The sequence below is a fragment of the Apteryx mantelli genome, chromosome 3, assembly GCF_036417845.1.
Source record: "Apteryx mantelli isolate bAptMan1 chromosome 3, bAptMan1.hap1, whole genome shotgun sequence".
In the NCBI taxonomy this organism is placed as follows: Eukaryota; Metazoa; Chordata; class Aves; order Apterygiformes; family Apterygidae; genus Apteryx; species Apteryx mantelli.
The window spans coordinates 30,061,532-30,083,551 of record NC_089980.1 but is presented as its reverse complement, the minus strand read 5'-3'; the positions used below and the strand labels follow the sequence as shown (position 1 = coordinate 30,083,551).

Sequence of the window (22,020 nt, the reverse complement as noted above, 5' to 3'; positions counted from 1 at the left end):
ATGAACAAAATGTAATTTAAGTAAAAATATGTTTTAGGTTTTTAAAAAATGTGATTGCATGTGATCAGACTTTGAAGCTCAATTAAGAACATTTCTGATATTATTTTGCTTTGATATTACCTACCTACTTCTTTTATATAAGTTATACTATGCCTAGCATAACATAACATACACCTTTATGGTCATATCAAAATAAAAGTGCTGTAGTGAAAAAATACTTCAATTACAGAGCTTGTATTTAATTTCCCAATAAGTTGACGATGACAGACAACAATATATTTTAGAGAATGAATATAAGAAACACATTATAAAGCAGAATAAGTATCTACAGCTCATTAGTAATTCAGTCAGAAAATTATTCTTGTGCAAACGTTCAATAACAGTTACAACTAATGTTTCTTAGCTCCCTTAGTCTTCTGTCTTTATAGATCTCCCAAATTTAAATCTTGATGAATTCAAACATTTCTAAGGCCTTAGAATTATGTCAGGCTAAAATGGAAAAAGATGTAGTCCCCATACCAACTAAAAGATGACAGAACACAATCCACAGGTGAAGATGAAAACACTTCATGACAACTTCTAATCTAAAAGTAATATGATATTATGATAAAATGATATGATATTTTAAAGGGATTTCTCAAACTCCTCAAAGTATGGAGAACACAGCAGGCTATCAATATGCATACCTTTGAGTAACACATTGTAATTCTTCTCCTTCTGTTTTTCTCTCTCTCTCTCCAATAAACACAGCAACAGCAACTCCACATGTCATGATGGACTTTCCTGACTTTCGTTCTGAGCTTCAGCCAGAATGCCATGGACCTAGAGCATTTGGAAATGGAAAGGGATTAACATGAAAACCTTGGCACTAACCCAAGGGAAAAAGTGAAACAGTCAATGAAACAGGTAATAGTTCTCCACAGCACCATAACTAGGTGAGTCATATGAGCAAACAATCATTTGTAGCCAGTGACGTGGAAATAATTGTTGAAAATTAATGAAAACACATTGCTTTGATCCAGGACCTAGATTGTTTTGATAACTTGAAATACAGGCTCATATAGTGGAAGAAATCTGACCAAAGCCACTTTAAATGTTCACACAACTATAAATAAATATAGCAACAGACAGTTAGTTTTAAGTTTACATTTTATAAACAAAAGGCAGGGTGTATTATCACTAGTGCAATTCTATATCTAGACATAGTGCACTGTGTGTTCAAAAATTTGGAACAGTAAACAAACTTTAAAAACTGAATAATCTTGTTATAATTAGGAAACGGTTAAGAAAACGGCCACATTCGCAGTACAGGTCTTTTTCATTCACAAATAAAAGTTTGTTTCTATCCAGCATACTCTGTCCCTATTCAAACTACCATTTCAAAATATACTTAAGCTGAAGGGTATTCTCATGGTGAAAATCCACAACTGTATTACTGGGACACAAAACAGAAAGTATTGAAGAAAAATATTCATATTCACCATTTCAAAAGAACGAAAAGGTTGTAATACAATGCTTACTGCTAGAGCTACTCTTCTCACACTTTCAGTTTTTATTAGAGGAAACATACAGGTAGGGCAGAGTCCTGCTCCCATTTATGCAAGATTATCAAAAATACTAAAGAAGGTATTTCGGTTGAATCTTTTTAGCATCTTAAATATCTGTATTTTGGAAACCAGACTGAAAGAAAGGAAGCTGATGCATCCCTTTATGCATCATTTTTAAAAGATAACAAATGCGTTACTTTGAATTCATTTTCTACTAGAAAACATACACATACAATTGTGTATTAATATGTCTTAATCTGAACCTCATAAGATTTCTCATTTCTTTTAACAGCAATAAGATAATTTAAGATTGCTTAGGTACATATGTATAAAAACATGCATTTAAAACTTTTTCTTACATTAATTAATGTATTGTAATTTGTGCATTAATAAGGAAATGTCACAGAATTTTCTTAATTGAAATGCTTTATCATGCACTAGAAACTGGAATATTGTAGGTCATCAACATGTAGATTTTTAATGTCTACACAATTTTTGTCTATTTGTGTAGTCAAAGAAATATTAACATTTGTTAGAATCTGCTAAACTACTTCTGAAAATGTGCAGCACTGTCAGCTCCAAATGAAGTCACCAGTTACTGAAGGAAAAGAATAGCACAAGATTCTGCCTAAAACAAACCAAACTAGACCTGTGAATTTAACAGAACTGTAACATTATGTAATGTAAGATGTTAAATTTAATTAATAGGAAAAAGAGCAAAAAATCACAATAAAAGCATTATAGGACCCAATTTCAAAAATGCCAGATAAACAAATACTGCCTATGCTCTGTAAATAACCTGATATTCTCTAGGCAAGAACTGGGTAGTGTGAAAAATACGAAAAGATAAATGACCAATGTAATCTGCCAAATAACAAAAGCACAATGTTTGTGTATTAATACACTTCCTGACCAGTTGGATAGCTAGCGTTTATCATTTGCAATTACTGTAATTGCATTTATTCTTCTCTATCGTTTCCCATACTTATAGTTTGCAAGATACAACTGATTATTTTCTCTCATGCAAACCACCCTAGCTCTGCCAACAGCTCTTGAATTTTTAAAGAGGCACACTCTCCCTTCCTCTTTTATTCCTCCTGAATTTTCTGACCCCCGATCTTAAGATAGAGCAACTTCCATGGATTAAACAGTTCTATAGGAGTCACCTAATAAAACGCTATTAATTGTAATAGATTTTTGTTTCTTCTTCCAATGATATTTCCATGGCAACATTTTCACATTCTATTGTTGAGGGTGTTCTTCATTCACAGAGCGGGTTAACCACAGGGCAGGAAGGGCAGGCTGTTGGTCAGCCTTTATCTTCTCTGGTCCTTCAACAAAGGTTAGTTGAGGTCATCAGAAGCCAAAGGGTAATTACTTTTCCTCAACAGGGTTAAAGTCACACAGATTGCTATTGAGACAACTGTATGGACGACCTTCAGTTTTTTATGTTCAATCTTCTTTTCTTTTAGCAGAGCAAATGTTAATAAGGATAGCAGATACGGTAGAAGCCCAGAGAGCTATACATTACATATATCTCCAGCAACACACTTTTTCATTTTGCTACCATTTGTGCAATTTTTAACAAAAAATCATTTTGCTGAGTCCAGACCACAAAAGGTTGCATAGTGCTAAAAAATAAAAGCTATCAATAGCCACAAAAGTACCTGTTCTGTGATTTTTCCTTTCAATTAATTTTAATAATTAGTCCAGTTTGAGTAAGAAATGTTTAGTAGAGCCAACACCCACATTTTCTCTGTTTTACTAGCCTCAAATTCATCACTAACATAACTTGCTTCATTCAAAAGAATGAACTGGGATTACTGTTTTTAAATAGAGAAGTCTTCAGTGTTCAACGTATCAGGCCTGGCTCCTTCCTTTAGCCTCCTGTGGAGTAACTGTCAGATCAGGAATGTGGAGGGGAAGGAGAAGGGAAAGGCTGACTTGCTCCAGCGAAGAAAGACAGGAAGCTGATCTGGGGCAAGGAGAGCAGGTAGGCTGCACTCTTGTGTCTCCAGCGCAACATATTTGGTTCTCAGCCTACATAAAGGGTTGAAATGGGCTTGCATTGTAGAACAGCCCACAACGAAAAATCTAGTCCCCAAAAGTCATAATGTCTAAGGCCCACTCCTAGGGAAAATGCAACAAGGCCATGAAGAAGATCTCAGGAGCTGAGTAAGTGAAACCTCAGCCATGGTCAGCTGTTACTGCTCAGTACAGGTAGGAGGAGAATAAAAAGGTACCCCGCTCTTTCCCTCCACAGGGCTTTGGCCCAGGGGGTGCTGGCCAACACCCCAATCCAGTCTTTTGCTCCAGTGACAGCACACTAGACTGTCCCTGGCACATGGATGATCATCAGTAGTACTGGACAGGTGTGGATCTGCACTACCGAGTTGAATGGCCAGACATCAAGATTGGAGTCAAGCAGTCTGGGTTTCAGGGTGTTTGGAAAGTTTCCAGCTTCAAGTGCTACCCAGACCCTTGAAAATCAGAGTGCCCCAGCTTGCAGAACCCACACCAGGGTTCACAGACAGGCAGGGTGCTCTGTCCCACCAGCTTCCCAGGCATTCCTGATCCAAACTAGGGAGAAAGCCCAGAGGGCCCCGACCCTCAGCAACAGATCTGCCAAAACCCTCTCTTCCCACAGCTACAGTAGCAAGGCAGGAGGGCACAAAGCTAGTGCTATCTAGATTTGGGGTCAAACTTAGTGGAAGATCTACTGTGGATAGCCCTTCCACCAGAACACAGAAAGCCCCAAAGAGAAGGAGGCAGCATCCTTGCTGGTTCGCTTATTTAAAAGCCCTTCTCAGTCTCATTAGTAAAATTATCAGCATTGCCTTTCCTTTTTGTGATACTTTTTTTTTAAAGCAAAAATTACAACAGTAAAAGTCAGTAATGCAAAACAAAAAAAAAAGGGGGAGGGATTATCTTTCTCAGCATTAGCTTTGGCCCCATATCTTCTGGCTCCCCTTTCAAGCTCGATATTCACAAAGTTAAATAAATAAACAATACAAGGATCAAGCAGTGATCACCAAAATATCCCTTATAAATCAGTAAAATGCATCTCAGCTTCTTGGTTGATGCATTACTTTGTAAACTCAGCAAAAGTTATAAATAATCACAATGCTGATAAATGATAAATGGAAGATTTGGTAATCAATCAATTCAAATGGGGCTAAATGGAAGAATAATGCATCATTTATATTTGGCTATATTGTACAGTATGTAAATTATTGAGTACTTGCTATACTACTTTCACATCAAAGAGGTGGCAGACAAATAGCTGATCATGAAACAGAATTATCAGACTTTAGCCTTGTAAGACTGTTTAACCATCTGTGCTACACACAGCATTTTGGCAGTATGCCAAAGGAACTCAGAAACTTTCTTCTCTCCAGTTTTAACAAGAGCAGGTCCTTCTTAGTTCAGAAGTTACACCTTCCCAGGTACAGCAACTGCTACCTTCAAAGGGGCTAATATTTACTCCCAAATAAAAATCATGTTAAACAGGGTTTCAGACAATATCATTAAATTAAGGATAACAGTATTATAGGGATTATTCCTCAAGAAAAAGCTTCAAACACAGGAATTTAAGAGTTAAAGTTTCAGATAAATCTTATAGACATATGTAAGTTACACATATAACATATGTAATATATAAGAAATCCAAACACATTAAGTTATGAAACTGTTATGTAAAGGCACTCAACCTTACTTCCATTCTAAAATGACAGTGTATAGCAACCATAGAGTTATGATTTGTTCCTATTTGTAATCTTACATTTGATTAAATTAATTAAGATGCCACATTCATGGGAAGGGTGCATTTGCCATCTTCTGATCATTATACCAGGAAGTGTGTCAGTCTGGGACAGTAGAAAGGCATCAGACTACGAATGGTGAGGTTTCACTATCACCAGATTTCCATTAGGTGTATGCCTTCCTCTTCTGTCACTCCTGTTCCCATCAGTCACCATCCTCTCAGCAGACAGTCTGGGAAGGGACACTGCATCTTTTTTCTGTGAGGAGGTTAGGAATTTCCATCTTCTGCTGTGTGTTCCTTGAAGTCATCAGGACCCCTCCCTCCTTCATCAAGGAGATGTCATTTCTGTCTCAAACTATATATCCATATGTTCTGAAGTTCCCAATTTTCAGTCTTACTCAAGTAACTTAAGACAACTATTCCTTTTCTGTTGCACCCTTCTGGGAGGCATCAGCATACAACAGTTGATACAGAACAAAATAGACACAGGTGTCCTGGGCACTTTTCAATGCCTGTAGTAGGAGAAGTCCTTCTGTTCCATCTGTTTTGAAAAACTTAGACTTTCAAGAGAACATATAAACACCCAGAGCTAGATTAAAAAATCGGGAGTAGTCCCAAGCAAATTCAGATAGCTGTCCTTGATTAACCTGCTTCCTTTGGACTCATAAACAATGACAAGGGCCATGAAGTGCTGACAATGGCAGGTCAGAGAGCCAAGTAGCATTTACTGTTTTTTCATCATTCACTTAGAATATATTGTATCCAATTTTATCCAGTGAACATTCCTATGACCAAACACAAGCTTTCAACAGTAGATATTAAATCATTAAAAACCACATTGAAATGATACACCTACAAGCATTTTTATAGATTTGAAAGACAGAAATGGCAAAAACACTACTAAAATGTAAATTTCAGCTGTATTTTCCTTTATTAAATCTGCGGTAGGATACCGCAATCACAAATGAATTCTAAATGGTTATGTGGATACACTTTGTGTCTACACATGATGACAGATAATGATACTGTCTTGAGGAAGACTGACTGCATAGGAATTTGTTTGCTTTGAAACCTTTCTTTTGGGATTCCATTTTTGTTTTATAATGAGCAAGGGCTCAAAAGCAGCATCTCTGAAAACCACCTAGTCTTACAAAACATGCACTCCTCTCCAAAGTACAACCTCCCTTTGTCATTCCACATTTGGGTTCACATAGCTCCAAAATTACATAGGTTTTAGGTGAAAATAACAAATGGAATTCCCCAAAACATTAAAGCTATTTCCTAATGTTTTCACATTCCACCAGCTTTTCCTATAATGCCTGCTCCCCTGCTCTCAGTCTCAGAATGCAAATATTTCCCACGATGGAACACATTAGATTTCCAGCTCTTCAAGGCTTCAGATAGAGACCTCTCAAACTAAACTTTGCAAAAGTGTGAAAGTATTTTCCACAACATCATTGATGAAAAAAAAAAAGATTTTTCATAACATACATAGTAAAGAGGTCTCACTGGGACACTAGCCAAAGCATGTGTGTGTGTGTTTTTCTGTCAGCTACTCCTCACATAGAATCCCTTTCCCATGCTGCAGATGCAGTGAAATCATTGCTAAACATGACCTATGTTGGTTGCTTGCTGCAACTATACAAGGAGAGGACTAAAAATCAACAACTGAAAGCTTCTTCTAATAATATAAGGCATGAGTGTGACCAACCATTGACTTTTTGATCTTCATGTGCTTCCTTGGTCCTTGCAATTTCCATGACTATCCTTAAACTATCTTTTTTCCATTTGTTCCCTCAGACATGTTTTTCTATTTTCTGAAGGATTCTTCAGTTTGAAACTCTTTTGCCAGCTAACTACACAACATATTTCACTGTTTTGTTTTGGTCGCTTCTGCACTGTGAGGGGAAGAGCAAGCTCAGAAGTGAGTCTGTACATCAGACCACATTCCTAGCTGTTTTTCACTCACACTGCAAGTTAAGTCCAGTGTCATTCCAGCTCAAAACCATACATACTGTGTTTAGAAAGAGCCAGCCACAGGATGCCCTCCAGTGGTCTGACCTGTCTGTCTCCAGTCCTCTGACCTTGAACAAAAGCTCAGGCCAGCATGAGGAGACAAGTCTGCTGAGACTCCAGCTCAGGACAAGACAGAGCTCAGGACGAGAAAGCCTCTGGATGCAGATTTGAAACTTCACAGTGTGGATGATGGGTGAATCTCATTTTAGAGTCAGGCTGAAGCACAGTTTACAGTGTACAGATGCACCTAGTGGTGTTGGAAGAGTTCCTTTCAGAACTGTTGTCTTCCAAGAAGCGTCTCCGACGTTGCCTAAGGATTTTAATTTCATATCTTGCTTACTAACATTCTGTTTTAGAGAACAATAGCCCCACTTTCTACAGTCAGCATCTCAGGGCTATTGTGTGGTACGAAATCTCCCTGAAGGACTTTTCCTGAAGGAAATCTTCCTAAACTCCTCGAGTTTAAACTCAATTTGATTTTAAAACTTCTCTGTATAACAAATTCTAAAATCAACTAGTTGTTATTTAGGAAGAATGTCTTATTTTGAGTAGTGCAGAATAGCCTTTCTGAAAACAAAAAAGCAAGCTTTAGATTGGTTCTCTAAACTTGGACCCAAAATGTCAACTGGCCATGTACAGGTACGGGCCTGAAGTGAACCACTATCACTTTCACATTAGATTAATCTGTCTCTCAGATCACCTTCCATACTACATACTCAGTAACAATATGCCTCTGCTAAAATGTTAAATATATTTTATATAAAAACCTTTTTGTATGAGTCATAATATGATATATTCTAACTGTAGTGTAGAGAGATGTATTTAACTTGGGCTTTGAGAAAGCATGATTAATAGGGCTCAAAGCAAAACACGCATTTTGTATATTGCAGCTCATACTTAGAAATATGCAGATCCATTTGCAGATGGTCATTGCTAGCACAGTGAAGAAAACAGCTAAAAAGCCTGTCTTGGAGCTGAAAGGCTGTGACACCTAAAGAAAGTATGATAAAGGACTGGGAAAGTCAGTTTCCCAAAAAGCAAACCTAGAAAACACATAAATAAATCTACTCATCCACACTCACCCCTCTCTGGGATATGATCAGATAGAAGTTTCCATAAAAATTGCTAGGAAAAAGAAGCCAATAAAAAGCATCAGAACTATATTTCATTATATCAACATATAACTGCTCTTATTAAGAACTAGAATGAGCTCATAGAAACCCACCTAATCAGAAAAACAAGCTAACAAACAAGTTCACATTACCCCAAAATACCCAATCTTCACCAATTAATTTCCCATCCAATAGTAAGACTAGTAACTATTTATAATCTGCCTTGGGACTGACTACTGAGACTTCTGACTATCATAAGCTTATGCTTAAATCAAAGGGCATTTGTTACTGAACTATCCTGGGACTGGTAGAGACTGACTTTGACTTGTCCTAGCATTTATTTGACCCGAGTGCAGATCGCAGAGGTCTAGGATGCCTGCCCGATACACAGAGAACCACAAGATATATTGCTCATCCATCATTCCCACTTCATTCTTTCAAGCTCTATCCCATAAACAACATGAGACCTAAAATGTCACAGACCTGATAACTCTCTCTTACAGCATGTAATGGAGAAAGACATCAATGTTAGTCTAATAAGCTATCTTTTCCACTTAACTCCTTATGCCATAAAGGCAGATCATCAAGTGGACTACGGTATTTGTGTGTTTATTTGAATGTGACCAGGGAAAGTGCATACAGGAAAACATCATACCCTTACATGGCATTTATCTGTTCACCCATGAAGTGGGTGAACAGAAAAGCACCTTTTTCCACTATAATCCTCAACATCTTGATTTTCTGTCAGGTTTGAAATCCCAGCTAATTAGAAGATTCACTAGTCCTTATAATACCTGATTTTCACACAGTTCCTAATTAGTCTTTATGAATTGTGATATACCATTTGGTATGTTAAATGAAAGCATCCAACATCATCATTTTTCCTTAAGATTATTTACCTCACAGTAAAGGGATTTTGTTCTGAGAACAGCACACTTTAATGTTGAACCAGAAACTTAACTTGAACTAGAAATCATTAAAATGAAGAAAGGTGAAAGGAAATGAAACCAGCTTGAATATTAACTCCAATCTTTTTTCAGAAATATTCCTCAGAGTAAGAGTCCTAACTGGGAAGAACTGTTCATAATACTGCACATATAGACACCATGGAAGATCTCTACATGAGATAGGTACATAAGAATTGTTGGCACAGTTCGGTGCAGTTCTCACTTCCATGGCAATGTTTATGAGGATAATTCTTCTTTCAGTTCTGCACTGCAGATCATTACTGTCTATTCTGCACTGCAGCACCTCTGGAGTAACTCAAGCAGAACATACCACGAGGTAAGAGATGCACAGAGAAGATTCTCCCTAAATTTAGAGAAAGTCACATTCAGAGGCAAATGAAATTATGAAGTGCAGGACTATGAAGGTTAGTTTCCATTGTAGGAGGAGATGAATGAATGTGTTATTTCTTTTGAGTAATGCAGCTTTCTGAAAGCCCAGTCAAGTCCACAGTTGTTTAATATCACAATAGTTGTTCAGCATTAACTCTTATAATCTAACAGATGATCTCTGGAGCTGGTCAGTGAACAGTGTTGCAAAACTGACGTCTTGAGATGATCAAAACTGGCCAACTCACATGGGAGTGTTGGCCCACTTGAGTGTTAAATGGATTGGAAATTTAGCATGTTTTCAGGTACTTTATTTGAGCTCAGCCTGAAGACCAGAAGTTGATATATCACTGTTCTGTCTGGAAAAAGGAGCACTAACACCTTGTAGAGGGTGATTTTTTTAACAACTATAATTTGGGCAACAAGTCATAAATATTATTTACCTCCATTTTCATCCAGTGCAGCAGAAATACAGTGCTTAATTTTAGATTTCCAGTTTTAAGAACAGCAAACAAAATTTTAATCTGTTTGTACATTTTATTGCATCATTAAATGAGTATGACTTTTGGAAATTAGGGACTCAAGACACTCAGACATTAAGCTATTTGCAGGGGATGTTAATGTCTAAATACTTTGTATTGTTTTCTTTCTGGGCACTCTCTAACATATTGCTACCTTCTCTCTACGTATTTTCATATGTCTTTATGATTGGAGATTCTCTATTAACTGTGCCCTTTGTATTTTTTCCAATACTGCCAACTGCAAGGATGTTGTATGTTGATGTCCACAGCTAAAATGTCCGGGTTTTGCTCACAGTATTGTATTTGAGCTCTGAAATTGTGGGCCTCAGGCAAATAACTTAAATTCAATTTTACAAATGGAAGAACACAGAAGTTCTCACATTTCATTCTCTTACACTTTGGAAATTTTTCCATCTGTTGTGTTGTGTTTTGGCTGAAGACTTTTGTGTATCCTATTTTGGGGTCTTGCTTTTTACTTTTTCTTTTCCATTTTTGTGTTCAAAAGTTCATTCAACCTCATGCAAGTTGCATTATCTGATGCAACCCAGGCACAGTCCAAATACTATTAGTAGCAGTTTACTGTTTGTGCACTCTTATGGCTCCTGCACTTAATTTCAGGTTACAATAGTAGGATGCCTTTATTGGCCATTGCCCAGTACTTGTAGCCTATACAAGGCATTGCTGTACATAAGAATAGCAGTACCAGTCAGACCAAGCTTGGTATCTTGTCTCTGACAGTGGCATATAGCAGATGTCTATGGGAAAGAATAATGACAGGGCAAACACATACTGCAACCTCCAACAATTTGTGGTTCAAAGGCTTCCTGGGCCAGAAGTAATTTCTCTGCATGAAGTAGCCCTTGTGGATTAATTAATTTGTATAATGCTTTTTTGAACCTAGCAGTTGGGGATCTTTCTCATCACCACTTCACTTTTGTAGCAGACACGATATTAAGGAACCTGTAGCTGGCTCTAGATTATCTCACACCAGTGAACCAGGTAACAACAACAAAATCACAGCAACAGTCTTAATCCACCAGAGAAAACAGGAATGGCAGAAGTCTTGATGAGCAACAGCAGCCCTAGCCCAAGCCTTGTGACAGACTCTTGGGCTAATTTGGTTTGTCTATCCAGCAACACAGTAGGGGACTCTCAGTTATCCACTGCACAAACTCTGTGATTAACTTGAACAGCTAGGGTAAGCTAAAATGTGTATTTATGCAGCATTTGACTATCCATGCTGCATATTGAGCCACTGGTTCTAACCATGGCTCAGTTTACAGTCACAACTGTCTACCATTCTCTCTTTTACCAAACCTTTCTGTCTGTGTTTCAATTATGCCTGTCGACACTCTTTTTTACCTTTTAGCGTATTTCTCTTGTCTTCTTGCTCTAATCTTCCTTCCTTCCCTTCCCTCTGTGTCTCCCCTCCTATTTCTATCTCATCACTGCTTGCTGTTCATCTCTCTCCCATTTCTCCAACACCTCTCACTAGCACATAACTGAACTAGGCCACTCAATTAGGCTTTAATGATAAACCCGAGTGGAAACATTGTCTATAAAATATAAAGTTCACTTTATAATCAGAAAGTCACTGGTCTATATTGGTGATCCAAAAGACACTAAAATAAGTATTATATTAGAATGTTTTCTTCTTGACAATATCTTTAGAGCTGATCTACATGGCTGAATAACTTAACAGGTTTTTGGCTTCTTTCCTTCCTTGTATCTTACAATGGTTGTTGGACTGAGGTGTTTTTAGTTTAATTTTAACATCTTCAACATACCACATGACTGAACTTTTCCTGGTTTGCAGACAGCTGGGAAGCTGGCTGGTATTAAGTATGAGTTTGTACTTTGGGGCTCTGTTTTACTCTTCTTCCCCTGTGCTGCTAGGCTTTTTCTTCTTCTTCCTTCTCCTCCCACCTTCTTGTGAGAACGGTGCTGTTTGTTCTTCTTCCCTCAACTACAAACTTCTGTTAACTCCTGAGGTACTGCGGAAACCCTAACTGCTTCCTGGAAAAACACTGACTAGTTACTCTTTGCCAGGAAAAGTGGGTAAGGAAGCTAGCTGCAGAGGATTTTCACCTTTCCGCGCTGTAATTAGCATGACTGATGCTTCAAACCTTCATGAACTGAAGCTAAAAACAGGGTTGCTTGCAATGAAGTTGGGAACATTTCCCTTTATATTCTGGATCCTGAGATATAACTTTATGCCTTTTCACATCTACAAGGGCAGATCACTAGGAAACAGGGGACACACCGACTGCATGGATAAGTCCAGCCCTGGCCACTGGCACAGAGAAGAGCAGACGACAGCTTAGGAATTGTGCCAACCAAGAGAAGATTTTGAAGAGTCAGAAGACTACACTCTGCCCAATGATGTGCCAGAAACAAATGTAATCCACAGAGCCCTGAGAGAAGCTGTTGCAGCCATCTACATTACAGCTCGCTTGGTGCTTCCATTGCTGAGAGCAACTGATGTCAGCAATATTGCTGTTAGGAGTATTTTGCTGAAATCAGTACGTTTAAGCAAGACCTAATGACTAACTAAATTTGTAACAGAGTATCTGAAGCATTTCCCTGAATCTGAATATCTCAAGGCAGTTCACACTACTAAGATTCACAGGACTAAATCAATCTCAGCTCCATATGCAATATTTTTTGTCTATAGGTATCTATATTTCTGCAAACAAAAGGCATTTCTGCATGCAGAACAAGCAGATTTATCTGAACATCACATATTCAAAATGTACTTTTCAAGTGAAATTATGCATTCAAAAACTTGCCTAAGCATCACTAAAAATCTAACGGTCTTTTGTGAAAATCTATGGTAGTGTACATTTGTAGTGTGGCAAGTTTTTCCCCATATCTATTACCAATCATTTGCCAAATAATTGATTTAGGAAAGCAAAGTAGCAAGATTCAAAAGCACTACTGTTTCTCAGCCAAAACACATCCACAAAAGGATAAAAGGACTTTTAACCTTTTTGCCTTTCACTATTATTTCATGAGCAACTAAGCATCTTTTTCTGATAGCTGTCCTCTCCCATGGGGGATTCAGAAAATTAGTTATGATCCTCATCCTGTAGATCCTACAAAGTTCCTCTCCCTTCAGAATACATAATTTACAGAAACATTCTGCAGAGCTGAAAACAAACTTGCCTATTTCAGAGTCCACCAGACTCAGCATACCACAGGAAAGATTTTCAAAACAATATTTTTCTAAGTGAAGACCAAAATGATTACATCTAATGTTTAGTAACTGCTTCAGCAAAAGCTTCTCCTGTTCCATTTGTTTTATTGTTAGTTAGTACTCTGGCAGAAGACGAAGGGTTAATGTCAGAGTACATCTTCTGATACCCTGATTGACTTGCCTCATCCATTGTTTTCAAACTTCTTTTAAATGGTCAGGAATTTTCTGCCTGAACAAACTTTCAACAGAAAACAGAGCTGGGGCAAATAGAAAAATGAGTAAAATAAAAACTGACTGTGCTGGCAATACAAAAAGGAGATTTGGATATAAAATTGCAAATTTCTAGCACTAGAGTTTATTGTGAAAATAAATTAATTAAAAAATGTAAATTTTGCCATCTTACCAAGCAATTATTTAAAGATATCGACATTTTGATAATGCCATTAATCTGGCAAATTTAGCTTTGGATGAACTTAATATTCAGAACTGAAAAGGAATGAACCCAACTCTTTGGAAAGCTCTTCTAAAAATGCTTTTTAAAATACAAAATCACTATATATCATAACCCTATTCACATCTCAGCTTTCCTTTAGGCTGAAATTTGATTCTAGAAGTAGGAGTTTTCAATAATATAAAAGAGCTTCTAATTTTGACCTTCTATTTTGATCACCCTTAGCATTCTCATATTACTACTGGTAGCATAAAATATATTCTTACAAAAAACTAGACTAGTGCATTTCAGTTATGGTTATCTATTGATTCAGTTACACTTGAATTGATCTCAAATTGTTTCAAGCAACTGTTCTGCACCCAAAACACCACATGAACCACAGAAACCAGATCAATAGATTTCAAGTGAAATAATTGTTTTCCTTTGTAAGACCCCATTACTTCTTGAATGAAGAACTGTTTGATTGACCTCCAGGAAAGCAGCAGATGTGAATAAGCCAAGCAACCTCAGGCCTTATCATTTAAAGTGGGGCCTTGAAAATTACAGGAAAGTACACTGAACATGTGCTGGGTTAGCTCTGGGAAACACACAGCTGGAGAAGTCACAGAACTTCATTTTACTTTGATAAAATGAGAGCAGCAGTATATACATGGCACAAATAGACTTCTATAATTAGTCACTCATGAACCCATGCAAAAATATTTTACTAGTTAAGAAAACAGTTCAAGGATTCTTCAGTGACTGGTTTTGTTTTCCCAGTATCCGTATTACTGAGTTCATTTTCTGGCTTTGTGAAATTTCACATAGCTGTGCCACTGAACTCACTTTTTTCACAGTTGCTTACTACATAATTTTAATGCTTTGTGCAGTGCAGTCATTTGCAGATTCCCATATTCAGATACACAAGGTAGAAGGCATAATCTAGTTCAGCAGCTAAGAAAATAACGGTAACCCTATTAATTCTACTGGCAGGATACATATTTATACCAGAAAAGCAACTTATTAGGGTGCCTAAAACAGTATCATAAAAGGTTCTGTCTACCAGAGTAAGATAGGATCTTCTACAGGCTGACTATGGGTTGATACAGCGGCTGAGCTGACGTCAGTGTAACACATACAGCTCTAGGAGAGGAGATGTTTATAGTATCCCCAGGCTGCAAAATCTGCAGTACTGTATGGGAACTCCTCACTGCTGGGTCTCTACCTCTCCTACCACCTATGCGGTCAGTGCTGCTCCCTCTACCATCAGGCATCGGCATCCCTGGGAGAAAGCCTTACAGCTTTCTTCCCTACCTGAAACTGGGCCTTTTGCACAGAAGAGACTCCAGCAGGCCATCACCTTGGTGCATTACAACAGGCAGAAACAGGGTGACTTCAGAAAACTGAGTCGGAATGTTACAGAACACTGCTGGAGATCTGTGATATCTGAGGACATGGGTTGGTGGTACAGGATGGAGCAGCTGGACAGAGGGTTAGGACACCTATTGATAGTTACTATAAGAAAACATTGCCAGAAGAAGTAACAAACCTGGCAGTCCTGTCCCACGAATCTCGGGCAAAAATACTGTGCTCTTCCCATTACACAAAGACTCACATGGCACACAGCTACAGCAAAATTACTGCTTAGATAATGCATGCAGTTGGCACTAATAATAAGCTACAAAAAACATATCCACATCTACTTATAAATTGTAGTTTTAATGAGCAATTCTATTTTTAGATATTTTCTACCCTCAATTGATGCTCCTCTACCCACAAGCCCCCCAAAAAGAAGCAGTAGGAAAGCAGCGCCTAGCAGTGTTATTTTGTGATGTTAGGACAAGAGTCGCTCTTCCGAGTACCAGTCCTCCTGGAATTGGAAATCTTTATTCTTCTCATTATATTGCAAATAAACAAAATGCTCACATTATACCTTAGAATGTTCTGGTAAGGAAGTTTTGATTAGCTCTTTGTAGATCTTAGACCTGATCTTAGGGTTTCAGTCTTTTATGTGTGCAATTAACCGCCAACACCTTTTCATAAACATTTTAAAAGGTCAAAGAGATTGCAACAATTTTGTTAAAGAGATAAATGGTCAAATAAAACATTGAATTGTTAATTCCCAGGTGACAAAAAGCTGCATGAGTCAGATCAATAAGAAGACGTACAGCAAGAATTCTGGGATAAAGGGCGGGTCAACCTTGAAGTGTTAATAACTTGCTCCTATTATTTTGCTCCGGCACATCATGTGTTCTAGCAGGTAACAGAGCACTTAACAGCAAATTAATGTCCACTCAGTCACAGAAGTAAAACTGGGCATCAAAGATGATTAAAACAAACAATTTTGAAAGGATTTAGCTCTATTAATCAGCAAAAACAGTGAGTTTATAAAAGACAGGTAAGAGCTCAATCTTACTACTATTTCTAATCGTATTAGTCATTGCTGGATAGAGCATACTCTCTGTCTGTCTGTCGGTCTCTCGCTCTCTCTTTCTCCCCAGAATTTCACCTGTCAAGCTTGTTCTTAATGCCTTGAATTTTATTAAATATAGTAACTTTTGAAAACATATGCTTTATTTAAGTTAAAAGTATAGTAAGAAATCAGTACATTAGACGAAAAGGAGTATGCTGAAGCAGATATTCAGCTGGTCTATGCTATCAAAGCTGTTGTTACAAACCTAGGACAATTTATATTAGCCTAAAGTCTGCCCTACAGAATAAATTAAAATATGTGGAAGGCAAGATATAGAAGTTAGCATTGTTGCCAGATATGTGTTAGTCTACGATAAGGGAGAGTCTTTTGTGATCTTTCTTAGGAAGATAATGCTGTGACCATTATGTTCAGCATTTCTATCTGCATTCAAACAGCGTTTTATAACTGGAGCTACTTTATAAATTAGTCTTCCTTTTACTATGAAAATCATGTCTCTCTGTTACATACTGGACAGTCAACTCAACAAAATGTAAGTTTGGAATTGAAAATGTACACTTAATATTCAAGATTGACTAAATCTGGATAGAAGGATCATCAGTTAAAATACTGAATATGAAACAGGGATTCATACATTTGTTTGGCAGATACTGTCTATTTTCTCTTATCCACCCCATTCAATATAATATTAGCTGGAGTATAATAAAATTCATATGAAACAGACTTTCTTATGAAAACTCCACTCATCCAATTTCATGACTTCTTTTAGAAAAGATGACTGATTTTTTTTTAATTGTTAAAAATTCCTTTCCATCTTATTCATAAAATTCCAACAGGGAGCAGACAAATTTCAAGTATGTCACTCAAAACTGTTTATTGAATGACTGGGTTTCAGAAACTGGCTCTTGCTTAACAGTGAGGTAGAATGGGCTCCTATTTTCAGTCTATTTTTAGAAAAATATTAAAGAGAATTTCAGGCAGTCAGAAGAAGATGACCTGACAAACACTCTTCTCAAAAGTAGTTCTATTTTGTAGACCCTTCCAAAAAAGATTACAAGCGAGATTAAAAAATATATGCAAGGAAATTTGTCTCAACAATATTAATTAAGGAGGTTTTGGAGTAATGGATAGATTTTTTCCAAAGTAGACTAAGTAACTCATGGAATGCAAACTGTGAAAAAAATGTAAAAGTCTACCAGAGATCAATAACTCCCAACATGTATTGAAAAATATCTACCAGTATCCATAGGAAGGTAGAAGTCTAAGGAATTGAAACTATTCCAAGGCTTTTTGTAGTGGTATAAAATATAGACAGCAATGTCTATATTGGTCCCACTGGATACTTGAAGCCAAATGAGCATTTGAAAGGTCAGTAATTTTACTGGTACCGAATTGGATGCTAGTCATTTGCATACCACTGAAAGTCAAATATCAGTTTAAATTCCACCAGTCATATGTAAATTTAATCACCCCATACCTCTAACAGGAACCTTATGTCATCTGGCATGAAAAATGCACAGAAAATGCATAATCCCGGAAAGCATGCTGAACTAAGTGGTACATATAACACCGTATAGCATATGATACTGCAGAGCAAACATCTATTTTGCAGGCTTTATAAGTGCCATGAAAACATTTTTTAATCTGTCAACAAATTTTTAGAGGTTCAGTGAGCTATTTATTAAAGGATTTTACAATTGAAGATTCTAGTGCACCTCAGAAGTATTTAATGGGATTTATGCAGACTGCAATCTAAAAGGATTTGTTTTAATTGTTTTTAATATTTAAACAAAAATCGACTTGATCAGGTCCCAAGTCAACTTTGAGGAGTGATTTTAGCTTTAAAAGGAAAAAGACACATTAGTTTATTTTTCCAGAAAAGATATTTTCACTTTGTATCTTCTAAAAACATCACCTGATGTATACAGCATGAGGCCTCAAGGCTCATTCAATCAATGGAAGTTCTGCCATTGAAATTAATGGCTATGGGATCACAACTAGATGAGTCTTCCTTTTCCTTAAGTATTTAATATTTAAAGAGGAGCCAAAGAGACTTCCACAATTCTAATATAAAAGTAATAAATAATAATAATTATCACTAAATGGGTCTATCCAACATGGGAAAGGAGATCTGGCAACAATCAGTACAGCAATTGTTAATAACAATATGTTTAAAATAATAACACAAATTAGAAATACACTATAAAATTATGTAATAAAACCAAGTTCATAAAATTAAACAAAGTCAGAGGTAAACAATGCCCTGGGGTGTATTTCTTCCTTCCTTCACCTGCTTTACTCAGCTATTATACTGTACACATTTTAAACTGCTAGATTTTATTTTTTATGGAAACAGAAACAAACAATTTAAACAGTTCACACTCTTGGTGTCTTACTGCTTCATAGCTGCATGTTGCATAAACTGCAAATGTCATGGCTTTTGTGAGAGGTAATTTTTTGACATAGATACTTTTTGGTATTTAGAAACTGCAGTTTTCTTTCATCCATCATAGTATAAGAAAAATGGCTGATTTAACTTAATGATCACGGGTAGCTGAGAGAAGAAGGGAGGGAATGGATATTATTATTTAAATCCAAGCTTGGTTCAGGGTTTCCAGGTAATTTGCAAAACTATTGACCCTTTAAAAAGTGAAGAGGAGGAAAGAAAATTTTACATTAGCTTATACACTAATGCAAACTAAGGCTATTGCCCACATTAGATGTAGTGCAGCACAAAAAGAGTGAGTCTAGAAAGAGAAACAGTGTTGAAAACTTGACAACCCTCTCCCCATGTTTCAGGGGATTTACTTTGTACCAGCTCTAGTCTGGTGTTCTGGGCTGAATGCTTTTCAGTGGTTGGAAAGCATCTTGTTTACTTTCACCTGGCAGGAATCCAGTTTGCACACTCTGCTATATCAGCCAGGACACAATAAGCAGAGACAATGAGATTTGCTTCAAAAGCATACTCCTGATCTCAAGTGGTCATAATCTGGGAAGCAGCCATAAGATGGTATAAATTTTAATGTTATTCATTAGATGCAAGTGTGCTTTCAAGTCCTATAACTAGCTCTAGTTCTGCTGAATGTAGATAATACAACAGTTATTCTGAAAGATGAGATCATGTAGTCAAAAAAGCCTACGAGCTTCCAAAGCTTTCGATTTGAGAAAAATTCAGCCACACTGAAGCGGATCAGTGGCTATGTGGAGTGAGCAAGTGGAAATGAAAACCTACACATAGGAATAACAGTATTATGGGAGACAGTGCTCTACAGATATAAGTGAGGCAGTCTTTGTAGGAAGATGCCGTATCTTTCAATAACCAACTGGTATCCTCAGAAAACACATCAATATACATGAAGAGCACAAAGTGACATAAAGGACATCCTACCCTTTGGCAGTCCCTCAGGGTTTTATTAGCATTTTAGCAGAAATCCAGGTACTTTCCAGTCCTGTTCTTCTACAACACAGATATTTGTAAGCTGCCATGATGCACAGTTTTTCTATACCCATCATCTCCCATGCCATCCATTCTTCTGAATTCAAAACTGACAATGTTTCTAGGGGTTAATGGGACACGAGAGCTTTCCAGTAAAATCCCCCTCCAGAGCAAATCTACAGTTCCTTATGCTTCACTGCCTTCTGCATCCCAGGGTAGAGGAGAATGTGAAGTCCAAAATTACCTTTGCTCTTCTGTTTCTCTTATTGTAAAGACACCCATGTTATGGTCCATGGATTTCTGGTTAGCACGAAAATTGTACGCTGCCAGGCCTACAAAGAAAGAAAAAATTGCTTTAGGTTGCCTTAAATGGCAAGGCAATTTAAGAACAGGCCATTGTTGAAGAAACAGTCTACTAGGATAATTTTGTGACATCAAAAACATATAAATGAGGTGTTTCTACCCCATAACCATCCTAGTATCTCTGTAAAGTAGTAGCATTGTGATGCTGTTGTTTTCTTTATTTTGCTGTGAATTCATAGTTTTCAAATAGTCTAGATTTTCATTTGAAATCACGTGCTTTAATTCTATAAACATTTGAAGGCTGACTCACTGTCTATTAAACCAAAACTGACCACGTCAAACCAATCATTTGAGCCAGTAAGTTTGTAAGATGTTAAGGAGCAACAGCAGAACGCAAATTATTCTCAAATAACAAGGAACAGAACACACGATTTTTAAAATCACACCTAATTACCAACTTTTAGTTAGTTCAGACACAACTTCAGAGGCAATAGTATTTGCATCACCTGAGACACAACTTGGAATAAAGATATTCTGTTTTGCATGTCATTCTTTTACCAACACAAGCCACTGTTCTAAATAACTATTTTCAATCAAAGTCTCTTTGGTCTGCCAAGACAGGAAAATGAACAGTATTTCATACACGCCTCCTAGTACTCCTGATGGAACATAAATGTTAGTTTAGTAAGGTAAATGCCACTTACTAGATAGTCATAAAATACTAAATATCCCAGAGCAACTGCTAAATTGGTTTCAATGTTTCAAAATACAAATTTTTAAAAGTTGAATAATGTGATACTCGCGTATTATATTAGCTTAACTAGAAAAGCTCTTCTTTCCCACAAATGCAATCTGGCATGCTGAGGTGTAATTAATTCTCATGTAGTTTCATTAATTATATCAAAAGAATGTGATTTGACCTCATAACTGTGGTCATTGTAAGAAGAGAGAGACGACTGCTGTGCAAGTGCACATCTTATGCACTCCCAGCTTTTCTTGTTCCATTAAAAAGCTTCTGTACCTCTCTTGGGACCCCACTGGCAGCAGACACAAACAGCAAAAACCAGCAGGAATATGCAAAGAACAGGTGCTCCAGCTTATTGCAGCTGTGATGCATGTGGAGGGGAAAAAAAAAAAAAGCTATTGCTTTTGCTTACCCTCTCTGAAATAGCTGTCTACCTGGAGATGTTTCATTTCTCTCACAATACATCTTTAAAAGCTGATATTGTCACATGTTATACTCACACATGGTTAAACAACTAGCAAGGCTCTTTCTGGAATTTATGGCCTAAAGCACTTTTTTCATTAGACATAAAATCAAGCATATAGTATAGTTAACCAAAGATGTTCATGGCAAAAGGAAATACATATATGTAAATGTTGCCCAACAAATGATTGAACAGAAAAAGAAGCCGTATAACCAATTGTTAACACAGAAGTATAACACTATGGGAAAACACATGCTTTATACTATATCACTTGGGAAAAATAACAATTAAGGAGATATAATAACGATAACATATATAACTAAAAACTTCAACTCTGACTAGACATTTGTTGGTAACACATTGTTCACTGTCTGTATTATCTCCTTTCTCATTCCTCTTCTTTCCTGCTCTTCATGTGTCCTATCTGCTTAGACCAGAAACTACTCAGGAAAGGGGCCTTCTACCATTCAGTGTTCATCTAATACCAAGGACAAAGGGATTTATCTCTGGTTTGTCTTAGTGTATTATTACGATAAATATATGCAAGGAGGAGGAATAATAATTGTGGTAAGGAAACTGTAAAAATATGTATTTTATATACAACCACAATAGCGTCCTGCTAGGGCAAGTCATGACTTCACCACGTGCTATTGTTCAAGTTGTATGGAATAGGTGGCAACCAGAGATGACATCTATAGATAAAATTGCCCATGCATACGTCCT

The 22,020-nt window shown here is 37.0% G+C and overlaps 1 long non-coding RNA gene across 2 annotated transcripts in view; it reads right to left on the bottom strand.

Moving 5' to 3' along the window:
- Positions 1-771: 771 nt before the first annotated feature.
- Positions 772-22,020, bottom strand: part of LOC106490392 (uncharacterized) — a 54,251-nt gene continuing 33,002 nt past the window's right edge. For both annotated transcript variants that reach the window (XR_010883867.1, XR_001293597.1), the window contains exons 2-3: positions 20,031-20,118; positions 772-822 (exon numbers count right to left, since the gene is read on the bottom strand). This is a non-coding gene — a long non-coding RNA (uncharacterized lncRNA). The remainder of the gene's footprint in view (positions 823-20,030; positions 20,119-22,020) is intronic.